Source organism: Sciurus carolinensis, unplaced genomic scaffold (assembly GCF_902686445.1).
Source record: "Sciurus carolinensis unplaced genomic scaffold, mSciCar1.2, whole genome shotgun sequence".
Taxonomy (NCBI): domain Eukaryota; kingdom Metazoa; phylum Chordata; class Mammalia; order Rodentia; family Sciuridae; genus Sciurus; species Sciurus carolinensis.
The window spans coordinates 362295-382520 of record NW_025920211.1 but is presented as its reverse complement, the minus strand read 5'-3'; positions in this window follow the sequence as shown (position 1 = coordinate 382520).

Sequence of the window (20226 nt, the reverse complement as noted above, 5' to 3'; positions counted from 1 at the left end):
GCCTCAGGGCCTTTGCAGAGGCTTCTTCATCTCCTCAAGATAACCAGGCAGACTTCTCCATCACCAAGTGCCACCTATGAGGTCACAATTCCACACCCAACGTCTCATGTCCCCTCCTGGTCTGTTGATCTCCGTGTTTCCAGAAACAGGCACATTTTACGTGTTGGTCTTGTTTGCTGTCTCTGTCCTCAGCATCCATCCCATGGAGGCAGGGACATTGTCTGTCTTGCTCATCCCTCTGTCCCTGGAACCTCCCTTGTGCTGTATGATGAGTTTGAGTTGGGAGCGAGGGGTTTTTCTGCGGAGCTCCAGCATCCACTCCCCAGACAGTCCTTGCATCCTGGTGGTGGGGAGGCCAGAGAAGGCCAAGCGCAGGAAGCATGGGTTGAAGCCTGGGATGGAAAGAGGCCATGCGTGGAGAAACCGGTCCAATTCCACCAAGGAGTTCAGGGAAAAGATGATCAAGGGGTTCATTTCTTAGTTTCTATAAAGATACGTCCAGAGGGTGGCCATGTGTCAGGGTGGTGCGGCCACAGGATTCTCTGTACACTCTTAGCAACTCCTCCCTGAATCTGAAATTCTTGCAAAATTGGAAGTTTATTTTTAAAAAAGTCAAATGCTGTTTTAGAAAGACATTTGAGCACTGGCCTGCTGAGTCAGAATTCATCGCCTGTCTAAGGACCCTGTGTTCATCTCTGTTCACCATTGGAAGGAAGCTCAATTTTTCTTCTTCACGACAAAATGTTTCTTTTTAGTTGAAAGTGCACATCACTATCACCAGGGGACAGTCAGTGTCTCCTGCCACACACCAAGGGAAGGGTGGCCGTAAGGACAGGTGGACGGAGCAGAGACTCCTGCCTGTCAGCTAATGGTGGCATCCCTGGAGGCTCAGGCCTGCTTCGGCTTCCCCGCTGCCCATAGGGTGGGTAGAAGCAGGCAGGTGTGAGAACCCACCCACAGCCTGCAGACTCCCTGCTGGCTGGGATCCCAAGGATGGAGGAGACAATAGAGAAAGGAACTCATTCCTTGCCACGTGATTCAAGGTCATTTCAACTGTTGCCTGTGAGCTGCTGGAGGGGATTCCCCATTCTGTAGGAGGCACCTCCCAAAGTGGCGCCCCAGCCATGCATGACTCTTTATGTAAATTGATTTAAATTTAATGACAGGACAAATTCAGGTCTTCTGTCTAGCCAGCCACGTTCCACGTACCCAGTAGTCAAGGGTGGTGAGGGCAACAGCATGGGACAGTACAGGACATCTCCACACTGCAGAGTCCTGTCATGCAGCACTGCTCTAAGTCAGGGTTGGGGGCCAGGGACACAGCTGTAAAGACCCCCTTCCTCTCAGCACTGGTTAAAGGGGGCAGGTGAGCGGCCGCTGGAGACAGCAGGGGACAGATGGGGCCAAGGCCCCCAGGGACCCGTGGGCATCAGTTCTGGCCATGGCAGGCTCACCAAGGACCCTCCCTCAGCTCCAGAACCTCCTGCACCCTGGGGTTGGGGGTGCTCATCATCAGTTCAAGGTCTTGTCTCCCCCGCCCTCATCAGCCCCCATCACACTGTTCCCAGAAAGCCAACCCAGCCCCTCCCTGTGCTGATGCCTGACTTAGAAACAGGTGGAGCTCCGTCTGCAGAAGGGAAGAAGCAGGTGACTTCTGAATCACAGATTTTCACCAAAGAGGTCCCTGAGTCTTCTTGATCTTTTCCAGCTAACTGAAGTGTCTAGTTCCACAAAACCACTTTAGTCATTTTCCAACCTCCCTCCCATTAAGAGAAAAGCAAGGCCAGAGTGGGAAGCACTGCTGTTTACTGCTGTGTCACCTTGGGCAAGTCACCTACCCTCTCTGGGCGCTCAGTTGCTTGGTCTATGAACTGGGATTCTCAGAGATAGAATGCTCATGATTCAGTGAGGTGACATGGGTAAAGTGCTTGGGATGTGGTCGATGGCGAAACTCAGTGAATATTATTGAAAATATTAAGCTAGGGGTTTGTGGGTGCCTGTTGCAAATATAAAGAGGTGCAGAAACAGTGAGGATAGTCATGGGAATGCTGGTAACGGGTAAATGTCATACCCAAGGGGATCCACCCTCAGGCACTCAACATCCCAGGCATCTCCAAAACCCTTGTCCCCCAACCCTTCCAAGGTGAGGTGGTAGACATCATCAGTGGTATTCATCAACATCCAGGTCTCTCCTCCTGGGTTTGGGTGGGGCTTGGAGGATTGCATGTCCTCTTTCTCTTGAACTTAGGACTGATGGTGTGGCTGGTTTGTGCCAAATTAAAAATGAGAAAAAAAAAATTGCACCATTTCCTGGCCAAACATCCCAACCTAGGCACTGAACTCTCCAGCCCTCTCTTTCTCTGCTGCAGGGATTATGGGAAGATGTGTTGAGGTAGCCATGTTGTGCCATGATGTCTCATTCAAGCTGGGTCCCTGAGTGACTCCAGTGAGCACAGGGACGCTTGTTTGCAAGGGACAAGTGAGATGAGCAAGAAATGTACCTGCCCTATTTCAGATCACGAGATGACTGGGATGTTTGTTACATAGCATGACCCAGCTCATACTGACTGTAACAACCCAAGTCAGTACTCCCCAAAGACTGGGTATTAGAAGCAGAATTGAGATTTACTCCTGCATTGAGGCCTTCCCCTGCTCTCACAGCTGGATGACCACTTCTGAACCCAGCCAGGTCTTGAACTTGACTGAGAGTTACAGAAAGAATCCCAGCCACATGCCAAACCATCTTCCCCCTCCCTGCACCAAATGCCTCCCCCACATTACATGATCCGCCTCAAGTCTGGGAACATATTAGTGGTGACGCTTTAAAAAATAATAATACAAACCCCACATCAACACACACGAGATACCACTGAGTGCATCTCCACTTCCCCCAAAAAAGGACACACTGCCCTTATGAGGATCCACAGAGCTCATTACACAAAGGCTTTCCTGGTTAGTCACAGTAATAAGATCCTTGAAGTAACATGAGCATATTTTGATTTTAAGACAAACTAAGAAAATAACTACATGATTCCAAAGTATCTGCTAAATGAGATTGTTCTTCAGCAGAATCTCGACTTTTTTTTTCTTTCTTTCTTTTTTTTTTTTTTTTTTTGTCACTTCAAGTGTTGGGGGTGCTCAGGCTTCATTTTGTGCTTATGGTGTAATTTGACATTCATTTCCCTTATTTGAAAAAATGGATCAACGCTGACGGCAAAATGCTAATAGGAAAGCATCCCGGTCTTGAGATTTTCCAAGATGCCCTTTGATCTATCAGGAAATTGAGTGTGGGTTTCTGGCTCCCTGGAACAGAGCATCTGAGAGGCTGCAGTGAGAATCTGGCCTTTAAGACCCATAGAGTACAAAGAAGTTTCCAGAAAGTTTAACCTTGCTGCCCCCAGGCTCCCAGAGGCCAGCCACAGAGCCAGCTGGCATGCCGGCTGGCTTGGCTCTTCCCACAATCCCCAGTGGTCCAGCTTCCTACTGGTGACTCCAGGCTGGGCCAGGAGCCACCATGGCCAGCAAAATGGCCGTAAGTGAGACTGTGTGCCTTCTGAGACTGTGTGCCCAGGGCCACGCTGGGGTTGGAAGTCCCCCTGGGCTGGAAAGCCACATTCACAGGCCACATGGGGAGAGAGGCTGAGGCTCTTGGCACAGGAGGATCAAGAAGCCCAGCCAAGGCTGGACCAGGCCACAGGTGTGTGACCTGGCCAAGCTGCAGCTGGTGCCATCCCCCTCAGCTGCTGGGCTACCCAGTGACCAGCCTCATATGCCCTACCCTACCGGACACTGTGTGGAGCAGAGATGAGCTGTCATTGACTGAGTGGCAGCGTCACTGTGACAGCCATGGAGACGGCCACCAGACCTGTCCTGTGGTCTAGGAAAACCCAAGCTCAGAAGATCCTGGGCAGCCAGACCCTACCCAGCCTCCAAAGACCCCGCCACCAGTGTGGGCAGGACCTGTGACTTGGTTCCTCTCAACAGACTGTGACAAAGCTCAGGACTGTCACATCCATAGCTCCGTAAGATTGTCACTTCTGTCCTGCTAGACACTCTTTCTTGTGCTGGCAGTGATGAAGCGACCCACCCAGGGAGGGGTCCAAGTGGCAGGCAGCTGTGGGCCACGCCACCAAGGCCCTGGGCCTGGAGGTGAGCAGGAAGCAGGTCTTTCCCTGCCGGGCCTGAGAAGCCCTGAGCCCTGCCTAGCCCAACGCCCACACAGTGAGGTGACAGATCACACAGCAGCTGATGCAGGTACTGAGCACAGAACCTAGCATGTAGCAGCTCCCACAAAGGGAGGCTGGTGGCCCCCACTCCCCCCAACTCACCTGGCAGGAGTGGAGGCCCCTCTGTATGCAGGACTGGGTTCCCTGAGGACAGAAGTGTGTCCCCAATACTGCTCCAGTCATTTGACAGACCCAGAGTAGCAGCTGGGCAGGAGGCCATGCTTGAGGTCTGGGGAGGCTAATGGGGAGGCTGCCATGGACACATCCACCTGGGTCTGCCCACGGGGAGCATCTGTCCTAATGACCATGTGGACAAAAATTAAATTATACAAATGCTGCCATCTGGAACACAGAGGTTGGCGAGAGTCTTCAGAAAGCATCTTGAGGGCATGGCTGAGGGACTGGGACCCTGCAGTACCAGCCTTTCCTCAGCAGCTGGCCATCTCCAGGGGGTCCTCGCATCCACTTTATGGACAGGGACATGCAGGAGGTCAAGCCACAGGTGGACATGGCCTGTGAGCCAGCCAGGATTCCAGCCTCCTTGCCTCCAGTTCACCCTTGGCCTCCCTCTCCATGTCTCTTGTTTCACCTTTGTTAACCGCCATGTTCAGATCCTCTGCATTTTAGTGGCCATCTGATGGATCATCAGAGACTGGAGTGCTGTGTCAGGTGCCCCCACTCCCAATGCAGGCTGATGAACCAGCCCATGGGTCTGCCTCTCTTTCGAACGGCACTCAGGAAACCTGCCTCTGCCTGCAGAATGTGCTGGGTGCCCATACAGGTGGCAGCTGGGAGCCCTGGGGACCTTGGTGTTCTTCAGATCTAGGGTCCTCAACCAGGGTTGGGTTGGTCTCGCTGGGCTTTTGACAATATCTGGAGGCATTTCAAGGTGTCACATCCAGGGGGATGGAACTACTGGGTAGAGATCAGGGAGGCTGCTAACCACCCTATGAAACCTAGGACACAGCATCCCCCAACAGAGACCCATCTGACCCCAAATGCCAGTGGTGCCAAGGTTGAGCAATCCTGCTTAGACAAAGACAAACCCCTACCTGGGTGAGGGCTGGGAGGAGAGATATGTAGAGAATCATTCCTCTGGGACCTCATTCTGGGTCACCACAGGCAACCATATCCACTTTAGTAAGAATAAGTAAGAGAGCTTCTTCTCCTTAGCCCTTAGGTTAAAAAAAAAAAAAAAAAAAAAAAAAAAAAAAGAAGCTGCCTGAACGGAGACTGTAACTAACCCCTACGGGTGTTAAGGGTCCTGCTTACACTTGAGGTCCTGAGGTTTCCTCCCTGTCCCCCCTGGCAGTGACCCCCTGACCTCCACTCCAGCATGGAGAGCAGTGGGCAGGCTTCCCTGCTGGCCTTGCTAGCTCTCGGGGCAGTGTGTGTTGGCTACTTGGGGAAGGAATGGTCTTTAAGGGGTCTAGCACTTTAATCACTCAGTTTCCTTGATAATCATTTAAAATATAATAACATAGAAATTGCAGGCTGCTTCTCACCTGCCAGGCCCACTCTGTGTCCACTCTCAAATCCCCAAAGTGCCCCGTGAGGAGCAGCTGTTAGGCAGGGTCTAAGGTGCATTCATGGAGGCACAGAGGGACTCTGTAGCCTGCTTGAGGTCACCCAGCCTGGAAATGGTGGATTCAGACTGGACCCTGACCAAGCTGCCTTCAGAGTCCTCAGGCTAATGCGATGCTCCAGGGCTTCTGCCATGGCTAATTAGCAGTGGGCTGCATCTCTCAGAATTGCAAGACCTCACCTTAGAACTGACTATGGCACAAGTGAACTTCTACTGACCGGAAGAGACTCACTCAGCCTCCTCTTCACTCCCTCTGTCCCTCCAGGTTGGCAAGGAGTGACTTTATCTACAGAGCATCTGCATTGGTATCACCTGACAGCAGCTTTGAGAGCCCTCATCATTCTCCATTGAAAGCCCTCACAAACACTTCAGAGATTTCTGTTATTATCCTCAAAAAGGCCTCCCATATAAACAGTGTGTTCTTCCTGCACAAATCAGAGAAATCTCACTCTTCACTTCAGGGAATCTTCCCTCCATGAATGCTGAAGAGTCCCTGTTATTTCTCTCAGAGATTCTTTCTCAATTCCATGTTTGTTCCTTATCATTTAGTTTCAAGATCATGAGCAGATCCATTTTTTTATTGCTGTACCTTGGACAGGCCATTGGTCCAGGATGATTTCATCCTCAATAGTCCTCAGACTACACGCAGACCTGAGAGCAGACCCAAAGCCCTGGGCAGGTGGCAGCATGCTCAGAATTTGTGACCCATGGGCCTGAAATCTCCAGAAATCTCAAATCCATACATGGCTTAGTCCCTGAGATTGAAGAGTTCTGATCCTCTGTCCCACTCAGCCAGACTTTGATTGGTAGAACCTGAGGTAGGTGAGTTGAAGGAAGTTCTTAAACCAGTCTCTTCAAGTCAGAGCCCGCGAATACATAATCCCCTGCAGATGCCAGAACACACACTATATCAACATCCATAATTGTAATATGGCTTCAGAGATCACCCGCTCACAATAAATAGTGTATCACCTGCTAATAACATTTTATCTTATAATATCATGACATCTGCTCACAACATCATATATTATGAGATTGATGCTTGGCAAAAGAGCATCCTCAGATACATTTGCTTTTAAAAAAAAAAAAGTGTTCTGACTTTTGTGAGGAGGTGAGGACTTTCCCACGGGTCCTGGAGGCTGCAAGGATCCCGGACTGGCCAGTCAGTAGCTCCCTGTCCACCAGGTGTAATTTAGGCTAGATGCAGAGAAAAGGCTTTGGCTGGCACTAAGCTGGTTAGAAATGCAGAGTCCCGGGCCCGGTCCAGCCTGCTGAATCGGACTTTGCATTTTGATGAGATGTTCTGGTCTGTAGGCAGAGGGCAGTTTAGGAAGCGCTGTCCAGCAAGTCACTTGAATTTAACTGCCGCTGGAATGCAGGCTCTGAGCACATCCCTGCTTGGCCAAATCACAGGCTGTGTGGAACCCCACTCCCACGGGGCAGGGACACCAGGGGCAGGCAGGAGTGCCCTTGCATCACAGCCTCACACCCACCCCAGAGGGACCTTGGAACCTCCTGGAAGGCATCCAGTCTCTTCCAAGATGGTACATTTCCATTCAGGGGTGCATGGCTCAGCCAGGGAATACAGACTCTGAGAATGTACGCCAGACCAGCATTTCAAAATCTCTGGTTTGTCATTGTTCCACTGACTTCATTTCCCCAAGTTTCACAGAAAAATCACTGGGACAGGGAACTACCTAAGCAAAAACACATTTCTATTTTTGTGTTTCAGTTTCTTTAATCCTGTGCTTCAAAATATATATGTGCAAGCCAGGCTTGGTGGGGTGCACCTGTAATCCCAGTTCCTAAGGAGGCTGAGGCAGAAGGATCACAAGTTCGAGGCCAGCCTCAGCAACTTAGGGAGAACCTGTCTCAAAATTTAAAAAAATTAAAAAGGGGTGGGAATGTGGTTCAGTGGTACCTGGGTTCAATCCCTGGTACAAAAAAATAATAATACAAACCCCCCAAATATTTCCTTGCAAGTAGTGGTAGAAATAAGATTCATATATCTACAGAGAAACACTTAAGAACAAAATAAACAGCAACCCAACACCTCATGACCTGTTGACGTGGGGATTGACATTCTTCATGTGGACCCTGTTCTGTGCCTCTTGGGTTGTCCAGTGGCACCCCTGGTCTCTACCCACCGGATGCCAGCAGCATCTCTCCCACCCCTACCCCCCATCCTAAATGGCTCCAGACATTGCCAAATGTCTCCTGGGGGTCAAAATCGCTCCCCATTCAGAAGGAGGGCTCGGGTTGAAGAATTCAAAGCCGAGAAGCCCCGCAGACCCTCCTGCTGTGCCCTGCTCTGCAGAACCCCCTACAGCTGGGGGACTGGGCAGCTGTCAGTCAGTGCCATCCCTGGCCAGGCCTAGGTATGCCCCTGTGTGAACACGTGTGTGTGCAAGGCCCCCGGGTGCGTTGCGGCAGTAATGGCTTCATCTTCCCCTCACAGCCTGGCATTCTGAGCATTCATCAAAATAATTGACACGGATGAAATTGGCACTTCCTTCTATGTCGGGCAGATAAGCTTTGCTGAATGTTGACTTCCCTCGAAGAAAATGACATGTGCTTGGGCCTCACCCTTGATCTGGCCAGGCCAGGGAAGGAGGCAGGAGGGGCCGGCTGGCTGCCGCGGTGGAGATGCAGCCCTGAGCATCGCTTTTACTCCTCGTGCACAAAAGACCAGGGGAGATGAGGGACCCGGCCGGGTGCTGGGAAATCCACAGAAGGCGTGGGATAGTCCTCCGGGGATGGCAGGGATTGGCTGATGGATTCAGAAGAGCAGGATGGTGGTGGGGACAAGGGGCCAGGAGGGCCACAGGCTTGGGCTCACAATCTGTCCCCCAGACCAAGATGGCTGAGCATCCTGTTTAGCCAGGGGCCCTGGGCTTTCCCAGCACACGGGAATTTCAGTGGACTGGACAGCTGCATGCCTCAACTCCTCATCTACCGAGCCAAGAGGGATGAGACCCCTCCCTGGTGTCCCTGGTGGAGGGATGCAAAGGGTCCCTGGTGCCCGCCCTCTGGGGCACAAAAGCCATCGCAGGGACAAGTGCTTAGAAAGCAGAACTTTCTTTTCCTTCTATCAGCCTGGACTGGAGAGCCTCTCAGATGCCCAGGGAAGCAGGAAATTTTAAGACAGGCTCTTGGCTAAGTTGCTGAGGCTGGTCTCAAACTTGCAATCCTCCTGCCTCAGTCTCGCAAGTCACCAGGATTTAGAGGCAAGCACCACCACACCCGGCAGGAAGTTGTTTATTTCCCTGATTTTCTCATGCAGATTTTACTGAGGATCTACTATGTGCTAGGCTTGTGTCAGCAGCCATCGACAGGCAACAGGCGTTGCCTCCTCTTCGGTGGAGAATCCCCTTCACTGAACACCTGGTCACACCTTGACCCATGAAAGAAGCAGCTGGTTTCCAGGGCAGGGTCACGGCCACTTCTGAGTCACTTCTGGGACTCTCAAAGCCCGTGGGGCCCTGGGAAAAGCCTCTCAGGGTCTCACCTGGTCTTGTCCTGCCTGCCTTGCACATGGGGAAGACAGAGTATGGTGGCGACTGGGCAAGCAGACTGGGTAACCTAGTGAGAGGGGTTTCTAGATCTGCCAGGCCAGGGTGACGCCCAGCACAGCCTTCTGCTGTGAGGCCAGAGGGAAGGAAAGGTGCAGGCTTCTCTGCTGTGTTCTCCTCCTGCCGGGCCTGCCGGGGAGACCACTGTGAGGACGGTGAACTAGGAACACTTGCAAGGTGCTCAGAACAGTGCTGCGTGTGACAGACGTGTCCCCTTGTGCCGAACCACAACGCCAAGTACCTGGCATCAGATATGGTGTGGAGGGCTCCCCTAGGGTGACACGGGGCAGCTCCGCGACCTCAACCTTCACACTGGTCACCTCCTTCCAGAGCACTCCCTGATTACCCTGATGAAGACCACCAGCTCTGTCAGCCTGGCTCCCTCCACTATGCAGAAGCAGCTGCATGAGCCAGGACTGTGTCTGGCCTGCCCCACGCCAGGGTTTCAGGCAGCTAGTACCCCCTGGGACCTGTGGATCCTTCTCCATTTGCTGCTCTCTCCAGCCAGGCTGGATTGGGGTGCCGTGACAATAAGAGGAGGACTAGCAATTACATGGGCTGTGGTTCCTGTTCGCCCAGCCCTCCCCTGCGGTGACTTCCTCCCCCAGGCTGCGGGTGGAGCACTGCCGGGAGCACTCCCAACAGGTGGGGCCAGCTTCACCCCAGCGCTATTCCGTGTCTATCCACATGCGTTTCCCTTTAATCCTAGAAGAAGCTCACAGCAGCAGCAGAAGCCGAGTCTCAGAGCAGAAGGGACCTGTGCAAGAGACACAGCCAGACAATGGCAGAGCTGGGACAGGTGTGCCTGCCTCCCCAGCCCTACCCCTCTCAGAGGCTGTCCTAGGAGGCAGCTGTCCCGACTGGGAGAGTCCAGGTGGCCTGGGCCCAGGGCCTCCTCCTGCTGCATGCTGGGGACCTCGGAGTCCTGTTCTCTGTCCCAGCACTCCCTCCCTCCTCTTAGAAATGGGGATCACGTCCTCACTCCCTGCAAGTTGGAGAGGACCATTAACTGAAAGGGATCACAGGGGTCCTCCAGGAACTGTCCCCAGAGAGCGGCTGGGAGTAGGGTCCAGGGTCATCCCTGCAAAGAGACCAGATGGTACATTTCTCGCAGCCCCGGCCTGGCCAGGCCTTGGCCCACAGGGCGCCCTCAGGCTGCAGGGGATGTGGGCCCCGAGTGCCACCAGCCCTGCCTGCCAGGCTGCCCCTGATTTCAGGCGGCAGCTCCAACCCACCCCCGGTCATTCCCCACTCCACGCCTCATGTCCCAAAGGGGGGCCATGGGGCTCCAGCTAATTGCAATTCATTTCTCATGGATCCCCGCTGTTCAGCTAAATTCACTAGAATTAATGTGTCCCGAAACAAAATTCACAGAAGAGCCAGGGCGATTACATGCTATTTAGTTCCCCTTCCTGCATTCCCTGCCCAAGGCTGGGGCCGAGGCAGCAGGGTTGGGGTGCGAACTCAGGGTGTCTTCTTGGGGCCAGATGTTCTTCCTTCCCACGCTGCACCCCCACCTCAGCCAACCCCTCACTCTTCTTTCCACTGCCAGATCTTGTCATCGCTCTCGAGGGGCCCCACAGGGCACCTCCTTCCTCCCAGCATCTCTATAAAGCCAGCACCAGCTCCAAAATCAGACAGACTTGGGTTTGAATCTCAGCTTCAGCACTTATTAGCTGTGTGTCCTGAGAAAAGTCTCTTAACCTCTCTGAGTCACTGTTTCCTTATCCCTCAAAGAAGGATCCCACTACCTGCCTGGCATTGGCCTTTGGGAAGATCAAATGAAACAACACAGGTGACACATTTCTTCATGGGTCCAGCACATAGTGGGCCTCCCATAGATATGGATTCCCCTGGCACCTACTTCAAGTTGATCAATTCAAAGGGATCAGAGCAACCATCTTTTGACAGTTTCAGAATCAATTCAAAACAAGAAGGATCGGGAAGCAAAGACCCAGCCTCACCTACCCAAGCAAGTGGCTGACCAGCTCAATCTCCGCTGTCTCGAAATCCTACCTTCTACCTCCCCCAGCCTCATCCTCCTGGGGTCTCCCAGGGGACTACCTATCCCTTCCCCAGGTGCCCCCAGTGTTACACAAGAGCCTGGGAGCTTGATTCCACTGCATCTCTGCTGTACTTGTGGGCTGAAGCCACTCAGTGATCAGTGGGCCAAAACGCAGCCACATCCCTGTCCCGGCATTCACGGTGGGCAGGCCCAGATCCTGATACTAGCATCCGCCGGGAGGTGGCCCCTCAGGGCTGGCCAGGAGCCCGCTCCTGTGCCTTCCATGGGAGACAGCAGGCTTGCAAGCAGGTGGGTCCCAGGGACTCATCCATGAACTGGATTCATGCCTTATTTCAGTTTCCCAAAGTCGGGGAAATAGTCCTGTCAAACACCAAGGTCCAGGAATTAATCTGAGCTCCCCCAGGCCCCAGGCCCTTGTAAGGTGTTGAGAAGCCCAACAGTGGACAGGATGGACCCTGCCCCTGACCAGGCTGACATCCGAGAGCAGCCACTAAACAAGCTAGAGCTGAGCACAGTTCAGATCATAAAGATAAAGAGGACAGAGTGAGCACTCAGTATCTCTTAGGTGGGGTGACCCCAAAGTGGTGATGCTTGCCCAGGAACTTCATGAAAGAAAGAGCTGGGGATGGGTGCCTGGGGCAAGACCAGCATGTGCAAAGGCTCTGAGGCAGGCTAACTGGCGAGGCTGGAGGTGACTTAGCAAGGTTGGGAGTCGGGGAGACCCACGGAGGTCAGTCAGGGAGCTGCTGTTCCCAGGAGCATGGGTGGGGTGGGCAGACAAACCAGCCAGTCCCACTGTCAGGCAGGGATCCGAGACTCTGAGAAGGGAAGCAGCCAGTGCCAGGCTGTCTGATCTGTCAGGTGGGTCTGTCCCTTTGTGCCACTATTAACCGCTCCACAGGGAGCAGGGTCAAGAGCTTCCAAGCAACCACATCCCTGTGGTGCATCCCTTTGTGATGAGAATAATCACCCCTAACTTATCTGCTTCCTAAGTTCGGCCTCCCGTTCTCCTTTGCCCTGAGAGCACGCTCATTTTCCTGTCTAGAAATAAAGTGGATTAAGTCATTTAAAGTTTAAAAAAGTCCTATTTAGAACAAGCAACTGTTTTGCCCATTTTATAGGCAAGGACATGTGGGCTGAGACAGACTGAGGAACTCACTGAAGGTCACACAGTCAGGAAGTGTCAGAGCTTTTCTGTTGATGGCAGGAGTGGAGATCTGGACTCTACCTAATGCATAATATTAATTAATCCATATTAATGACATATTTACCATCAACTAATTAATATTAATATATAATGTCTAGGCTTCTTCTTACTCTAATTAAAATGACTTACAAGTTCTGTCACCTTTTGCAGGATCAGGTACAACATGAAGGACGTGTTCACTTCATCCACACATTGTCTCAACAACTAGGGTGGCCAGATCAAATATAGGATACCCCCACTATATGTGAATTTCAGAGAAACAAAGAATAATTTTTATGATAAATATGTTCCCAAAGATTATGTGGGATAAACTTATACTAAAAATGTATAGAAAAGGACTAGAAAAGAGAGGCACGCCACTCAGCCTGTGGACAGGCTAGAATTTCCTGGGAATCACTGGACTGAGACCTGCAAACTTAACAGGGAGTATCTGGGTAAAATATAAGGCTAGGGTGCATTTTGTGGCTCTGGGACAGACTTACAATGATTCAGAACAGCTAGTGACTCTCTGGGACACATACAGACTTCAGGGAGGCTTGAGAAAGAAGCGGGAGGTCAGAAAAGAATGGAATGGAGAGAGGTAGATCCCCAAGAGTCCTGGGACCCTCCCAGAGGTCTCTCTGGCTTCACTGATTTTCTGCTTTCTTGATCTGGATAGGACCCAGATAGAGGTAATGACCTGTGGACCCCAAGTCTGAGATCTCCATGCTAGACCAGCTCTAGAAGGCAGCCTGCTCTAATTCTAAGGCTCTGGCAGAAAGAGGGATGCAGGGACTGCCTCCAACCACACACAGGGTGAGGGCAAAAGCAGTCAAAGACAGGGCCTGCAAACTGAGGGGAAAGAACATTGTAAAGGTGTCTGTTGTGAGAAAGAATCTCCAACCTTCTTCTAAACCACTAGAGCAGGGACCCAGTACATTGAAAAGCAAACAAAACACACTGTCTGATTCCCCTCACTGGTTTTAGGCAGAATCCTGACCATCATCCTCTGCTGACTCCCACCCCCTCCTAGAACAATAATCTTCAACCTCTACCAGGAACCCATGCTGCCCTGTGATGCCCCCAGACACAGCCTTGGAAATATTTCTAAGCTCCACTTACAGGTAAGGGAATGGGAAGTCAGAGAAGTGAAGCCATATGCTGGGATCACACAGCACCCAGTTTAGCAGGAATTAGAAGCCAGAGGCAGCTGATCACCAGTGGTCCTTGGTTCATGACTCCTGAAGAGGCTTTTACCTTTGGCAACCTGAGATATGGGCGGGAGGTATTTAAACATATCTAATTGATTTTGCAGATGTCTAAATCTCATTTGAGCAGCATTAAATGGGGAAAAAGAACTTTGTGCCAAAATTTCCTCTATCCTCCCCAAAATTCCTTCCTCCCCAAGGAGGAAGAACTCCAGCTCCCTATGGACCACGTTCATGTCTATGAGATGCCATCTCATATGTACCACAAAAAGGAGATGACTCTGAGGGATACTTGGGTTCCAGGTGGCGTGATGCCTGGTAGATGGAAAACACAGAAGAATCCCTGCACACATGTACAGACTTTCACCTATGCAGGTGCAGCACACTTTAGGTCTAAGACGACACATTCATATGGATTCCTACAAGTGGATCACCAATCATGGCCCTGTTTCCTGGGAGAGGAAATTAAGAATCAGCAAGTCAAGGATCCAAGTGGTGAAATGATCAAAACAGTCATGATTCAGCCTCAGGGTCTTCTGCAAGGGCCCATCACATCAGACTGAGAGCAAGTAGGGCTATTGTCCTCACCTTGGGAGACCTGTGACCAGCTCCTCACCAGAATCCCTGAAGTTATCTGGGTTGACTGCATGGGAATAGGGACCAGGTTCTTCTTCACCTTTTCATCCCAGAGTCTGGCATAGCATCTGGGCAGAATAAAAATTACTTGTAAATATGGGGGGGCTTAAATTGTATTGAAGATTGAGTAAATCAATTTCTGAATTAATGGAGGGAAGTAGATAAGATTGAGAAAGTATATGGGTTAATTAACAAAAGGACATTTGGATGTTTGGGTGAGAGAAAAAATATGTAGATGGGCAATGGCAGAATGCAGATGGTTAACTGAATGGAACGATGATCAGATGTTGGATGCACAGTAGAATGTGTGGGTTATGAATGCACAGATTGACAGAAAAGTGGATGGAAGGAAGAGTTGATGGGTAATTGGATGAAAATATTGATAGATGGGAGGGTGGAAGTAGGGAGGGAAGAATCAATGTAAAGAAGAAAATGGGAAAAGAGGGAAAGAATGAAAATGAATGGATGAATGGATGGGTGAGTGGGTGGAAGAATGCGATAAATAATAATTATAAAGTTACTAGATAATCTAATAATGTAGATAGTAATAGATTAGTAAATAACACATAGAGAATTAATAAACAGATAGCTGGGTGAAGGGTGGAGAAATGAATAAGTGGGCAAGTATGGGTTCACCACAAGTGACCGAGCATATGGGGCACCTAGTCTAAAGGAGCAGAGCTTCCTTAGACTGCAGAAACATAGCACTCACCCTCCACCTCTGGCAGGGCTCTACTGTTGAGCTATTTTTGTCCCTTCTGGGGAGGGAGGCTATTTTTTGAACAGTGCTTGTTAGAGAAGAAAACACAAAGCATTCTTTCTCCCCCAGGTGCTTCTTAACCACACAAATACATGCATTGTCAGACTGCTGGGAATAAAACCAAGCATAAATATAGAAAGTACAAGAAATGAAATACAGAAAGACAGAAAAGGAGCAGGGCAAGCCTACCTGCTTTCTCCAGGGAGATGGGATCTTCAGGTGGAGGTTTCCTAGGCTGAGCCTGGAGTTGCTGACCTCTATGCACTCCTGCCAGAGCAAACTCATGAACACCATGTTTTGGGCCCTGGGGACACAGGCACCACCACTGCTGGAGTGGAACTTTAAACCTAGTGGGAGAGAGAAACACACAAATCAGTAAGCAAAAACATAACACGTCCTCAGAGCAAAAGGATAGAGGGCCTTGTTTATCTACTTCAGCATAGAACATTCCAGGCTCATCTTGGATTTTCCTTTTTCTAAACCTGGAACCAGTCATTTATCTAAGACATTCTAATAGCTCTCAGTGGAGCATTTAAAACATGGTAGCACCATCCATGGGGGCTAAGAATCCAACAGTGTTGCTCTGGCTGAGGATCTCCTGTGAGGTGGCAGTCACAAAGGCAACCAATGTTGTGGGACTAATGGGTCTGCCTCCTAGGGGGCTCACAAACATGCATGGTGAGTTCATGCTGGCTGTTGGCAGGAGACATTGGTTCCACCTCCAGAAGTCTGCTTGGGCATCCTTAAGGCATGGCAGCCTGCTTCCTTTCAGAGGTACCACATGGCCCTTTTCTGCTACATTTTATCCTTCAAGAACAAGTCACAAAGTGAAGCCCACACCTTAGGGAAAGATAGACAAGGACAAAGTCCTGGAGTTGGGTGCATTTCTTGTGCTGAGGATAACAGCAGCCAGAAGTCCATGTAAAAAACAGGGTCAAAGGAGGTGAGACTGGAGAAAGGCAGGGGTGGGGTTTGTAGACACAAATGTAGACACCAGAGGTTTTATGGAGAGCTGGACTATGCCTGTGTCTCTTCCAATAAACTTCCATGGTCCTAGTGATATGCCTCTTGTAGAGAGGAGGACACTGATGTCCAGATAATTTTAGGAAGGGCACATATCTTCCCATGTATCTCAACTTCATATCTGCACCCTGGTGAGTCATCCTCAAATCCTGATATGTTATGGAGGGAAAGCGGTCTTGTACAAGTGAAGAAATTGGGGGAAAAACTCCCTTTAAAGAGAAAAAGGCAGAGAAAGAGTGGGAACAGATGGACAGAGACATAAAATGTAAAAGAACAAGAGATGAAGATGGTCAGAGGCATCCAGAGGCACAAAGACAGAGAAAGATGACCAAGCAGAGAGGAGAGGATTAAGGAGACAAGGAGGAGACAGGGTGGGGTGTAAGTGGTATGTGGGTGGGTGTGGGTGCCGTGTGCATATTCTGGGTGGTGCTGGGGCCACAGTCACTGAGACCATCCATCTTTCTCTTCCTGTCTTCCATCAGCAGGAGGGACAGGGGAGAGTGGGAAGTTGACAAGAGACAGTGGGATTCCAGTAATTAAAGATTCCAGATGCAATCACAGACATCAGCCAGGAAGTCCAGGTGGGGTGGCTAGGGAGAGAGAGGGAAAGTCCACAGAAAGTTTAGCTAATCACTTAACAGTGCCCACCTATCCCTTCACACCTCCTTGGCTATGGGGTTGGGAATCAGGACATCAGGAAGGACAGCTAGTGCCCATGGACAAGGATAACCTGCCTTGGTCAGCTCATGCAGCAGGCCAGTTATCTCTCAGGAGTAAGGTTCTGGTTAGGGACCCCAGAGTGACAGAAAGTAACTTCATACATGGTAGCCCCCCTTTGTACTCAGGACATCTGGATGTTGAGGGACCTTCCCAGACATCTACTTGCATAACACATCCATCATCTCTTGGCTCAAAGAGTGCCTGCCCCAGGCTAAGCTGCCATGGGCGTCTTATCCCATCTTCACCCCTTGACCCTCAGCCCCCGCCATACCAGGCAGTCGGTGCTGTCCACAATTGCAGATGAAGAAAGTAGGGATGAGGGAGGGTGAGTAACCTGCCCGTGGGTCACCCAACTGGACAGCAGCAGCAAGTCTTCATTCAGCCTTGAACTACCTAGAAAACTATTCCAAGTGTCCTAACTGAGCTCCTTCAAATCCCATGATGGAGAGAGACATCAATACCATTCCCAAATATTAGACTGTACAAGGAACAGATTTACAGAAAAACTGTAAGAATATGTTTATCTTCTACTAAGACTCATCAATTTTTCTCATTTTTACCACATTTTCTTTAAGTTTCTTAGACATGACATTTAAAATACATGTGACCAAAAGAAAGAAACTTGGACTTCATCAAAAGTGTACCATTTTTTTGGGGTGGGCGGGCACCAAGGGACTCCATTCACATAGTGAAAAGACAACACACAGAAAAAGAGAAAAAATTTCTACTCATATATCTGGTAAGTGTCTGTTATCCAGAATATATATAGTACCCTTTCAATTCAATAAATTTAAACTACTAAAACGTGGGCAAAGAATTTTAATAGACATTTCTCTAAAGGAGAGATACAAATGATCAATAAGCACATGAAAAGATGCTCACTAATCATTAGGGAAATGCAAATTATAACTACAGAAAGATACCACCTCAATAGATGACACACCTTCCTTTAGAAATGCTATACTAAGGGCTGGGGATATAGCTCAGTTGGTAGAGTGCTTGCCTTGCAAGCATAAGGCCCTGTGTTCAAATCCCCAGCACCACCAAAAAAAAAAAAAAAAAAAAAAAAAAAGAAAAAAAGGAATTGCTAAACTAAAAAATGAAAAATAGGACCAGGGAGATAACTCAGTTGGTAGAGTGCTTGCCTTGCAAGCACAAGGCCCTGGGTTCAATCCCCAGCACCTCCCAAAAAAAAACAAAAAAAAAAAAAAAACAAAAAGGAAAAATAACAATTATTGCCAAAAATTGTGGAGAAATTTAAGTGCTCACACTTTGGTGTTAGGAATGTAAAATGGTGTAGTAACTGACCCAGCTCTCATGACCCAGAAATCCCACATTTGCATACATGTCCAAAAGAACTGATAAAGATGTGTCCATGCAAAAATTTGTACATGAATATTTTCAAAAGTATTTGTAATTATCAAAAAGTTGAAAAAATCTGAATGTCCATCAGCTGATAAATGGATAGACAAATATAGTATATGCACACAGTGGAGTATTATCCAGCTATAAAAAGAAATGAAGTACTAATTCATGCTATAACATGAATGAAACTCAAAAACAGGCTAAACATAAGAAACTGGTCACAAGGGATCACATATTATGATTCTATTTTTTTTAATTTCCATTATAGTAAAGAAGAATGAAATTATGATATTTGCAGGTAAACAGATGAAGCTGGGGAATATCATGCTAAGTGAAATAAACCAAATGCAAGAAACCAAAGGCAGAAAATTTAGACTGATAAGCAGATGCTTATCCATAATGGGAGTTTAGGGAATAATGAAGGAAATATGGATTGTGCAATTGGGAGTGAGAGGAGAAGAGGGGTAGTAGGGATGGGAAGGACAATGGAATGAGATGGATATTGTTAACCTATATAAATGTATGATTACACTACAGTTGTGATTCTGCACCATGTACAGCCAGAGTGCATTCTACTGCCTTGTATAACTAATTAGAACAAATATTTTAAAATGTCTAAGATAGAGAAATCCACAGACAGAAATTAGATAGGGGCTTGCCTCACACTTTGAAGATAGTGGGTAATGGGGAATGACTACCAAAGGGTATGGGGTTTCTTCTTGTTGTGAATGAAAATATTCTAAATTGTTGGTGGTGATGATTGTACATCATGAGTCCACAAAAATTCTCTGAATTGTGTGCATTGTGACTTTTGTTAGATGAATTGTATGCTAACTTTAAAATTTTTAAAAAGAAGATCCCAATCCCAAAGTATTTATGTATCTCCTTTTCTGGTTGGTGAAAATGTTTTTAGTTTCTTCATAATCGAATGCATTATCTAAGTTATTTCCAATCAATATTTATAATTTAATTTTTTATTGTAGATGGACAGAATACCATTTATTTATTTATTTATTTTTATGTGGTGCTAAGACCCCATGCCTCACATATGCTTTGCAAGTGGTTTACTACTGAGCCACAGTTAGAGCTCCAGCTTTTATAATTTGTAAAGTAAGAAAAACTTTTGAAACTAATATAAAAAGGACAGTTTTAATATTCAATTTATAAAAGAAAGGATATAAAATAGATGCACATTCTCCAGCTATGCAACATAGATGTATAATACTAGGAATGGAAAAATAGGATAAAATTTAAAATAAGTATCAAAAGTGATAAAATTTTCGAGAATTTTTAAAAATTTAAACTTCTGTGGATGGTAACGTTTATCTGTAGGAGTATGGGAAATGATCGCATTTCCCTCATAAACTGTATTAGGGTTTTATTTGATATTGAAAATCCTTATGACAACATTATCAAAGATGGTGCCTTCTTCATTTTCAAATCTTCACTGGATTGTTTCCCTTTTTTTTTACTGGAATTTTTGCTTCTCCTAATATTTCCCTGTTTTTCAAAATGAGTTTTCTTTTTCTAACAGGGTTACTTTTATCCAAAGTGTTCATTTCATATAGTTTTAGGTTTTTAACTTTGAATAATATTTCATAATAAATTGAATTTTTCACACTTACTCAGTTTTTAAAATTTTGTTTCTTCAATTCTTTTGAATCTTTACTGATTTATTAATATTACATTTAATTATGACTCAGTTGTGGATAGTAAACATTCTCTTTTCTAATTTGTTTCACTTCATGTTCATTAGTTTTCTATTTTAAATGACTATATACATAAATATATGTATTCAAGTTAGATTTGGATCTCATTGTTTTCTTATTCCTTCTTGTTACGATGTAGTGAAAGATAAGACTCAGGTTTTTCTTTTTCTCAAAAAAAATATATATAGTAAAAATATACTATATATGGGA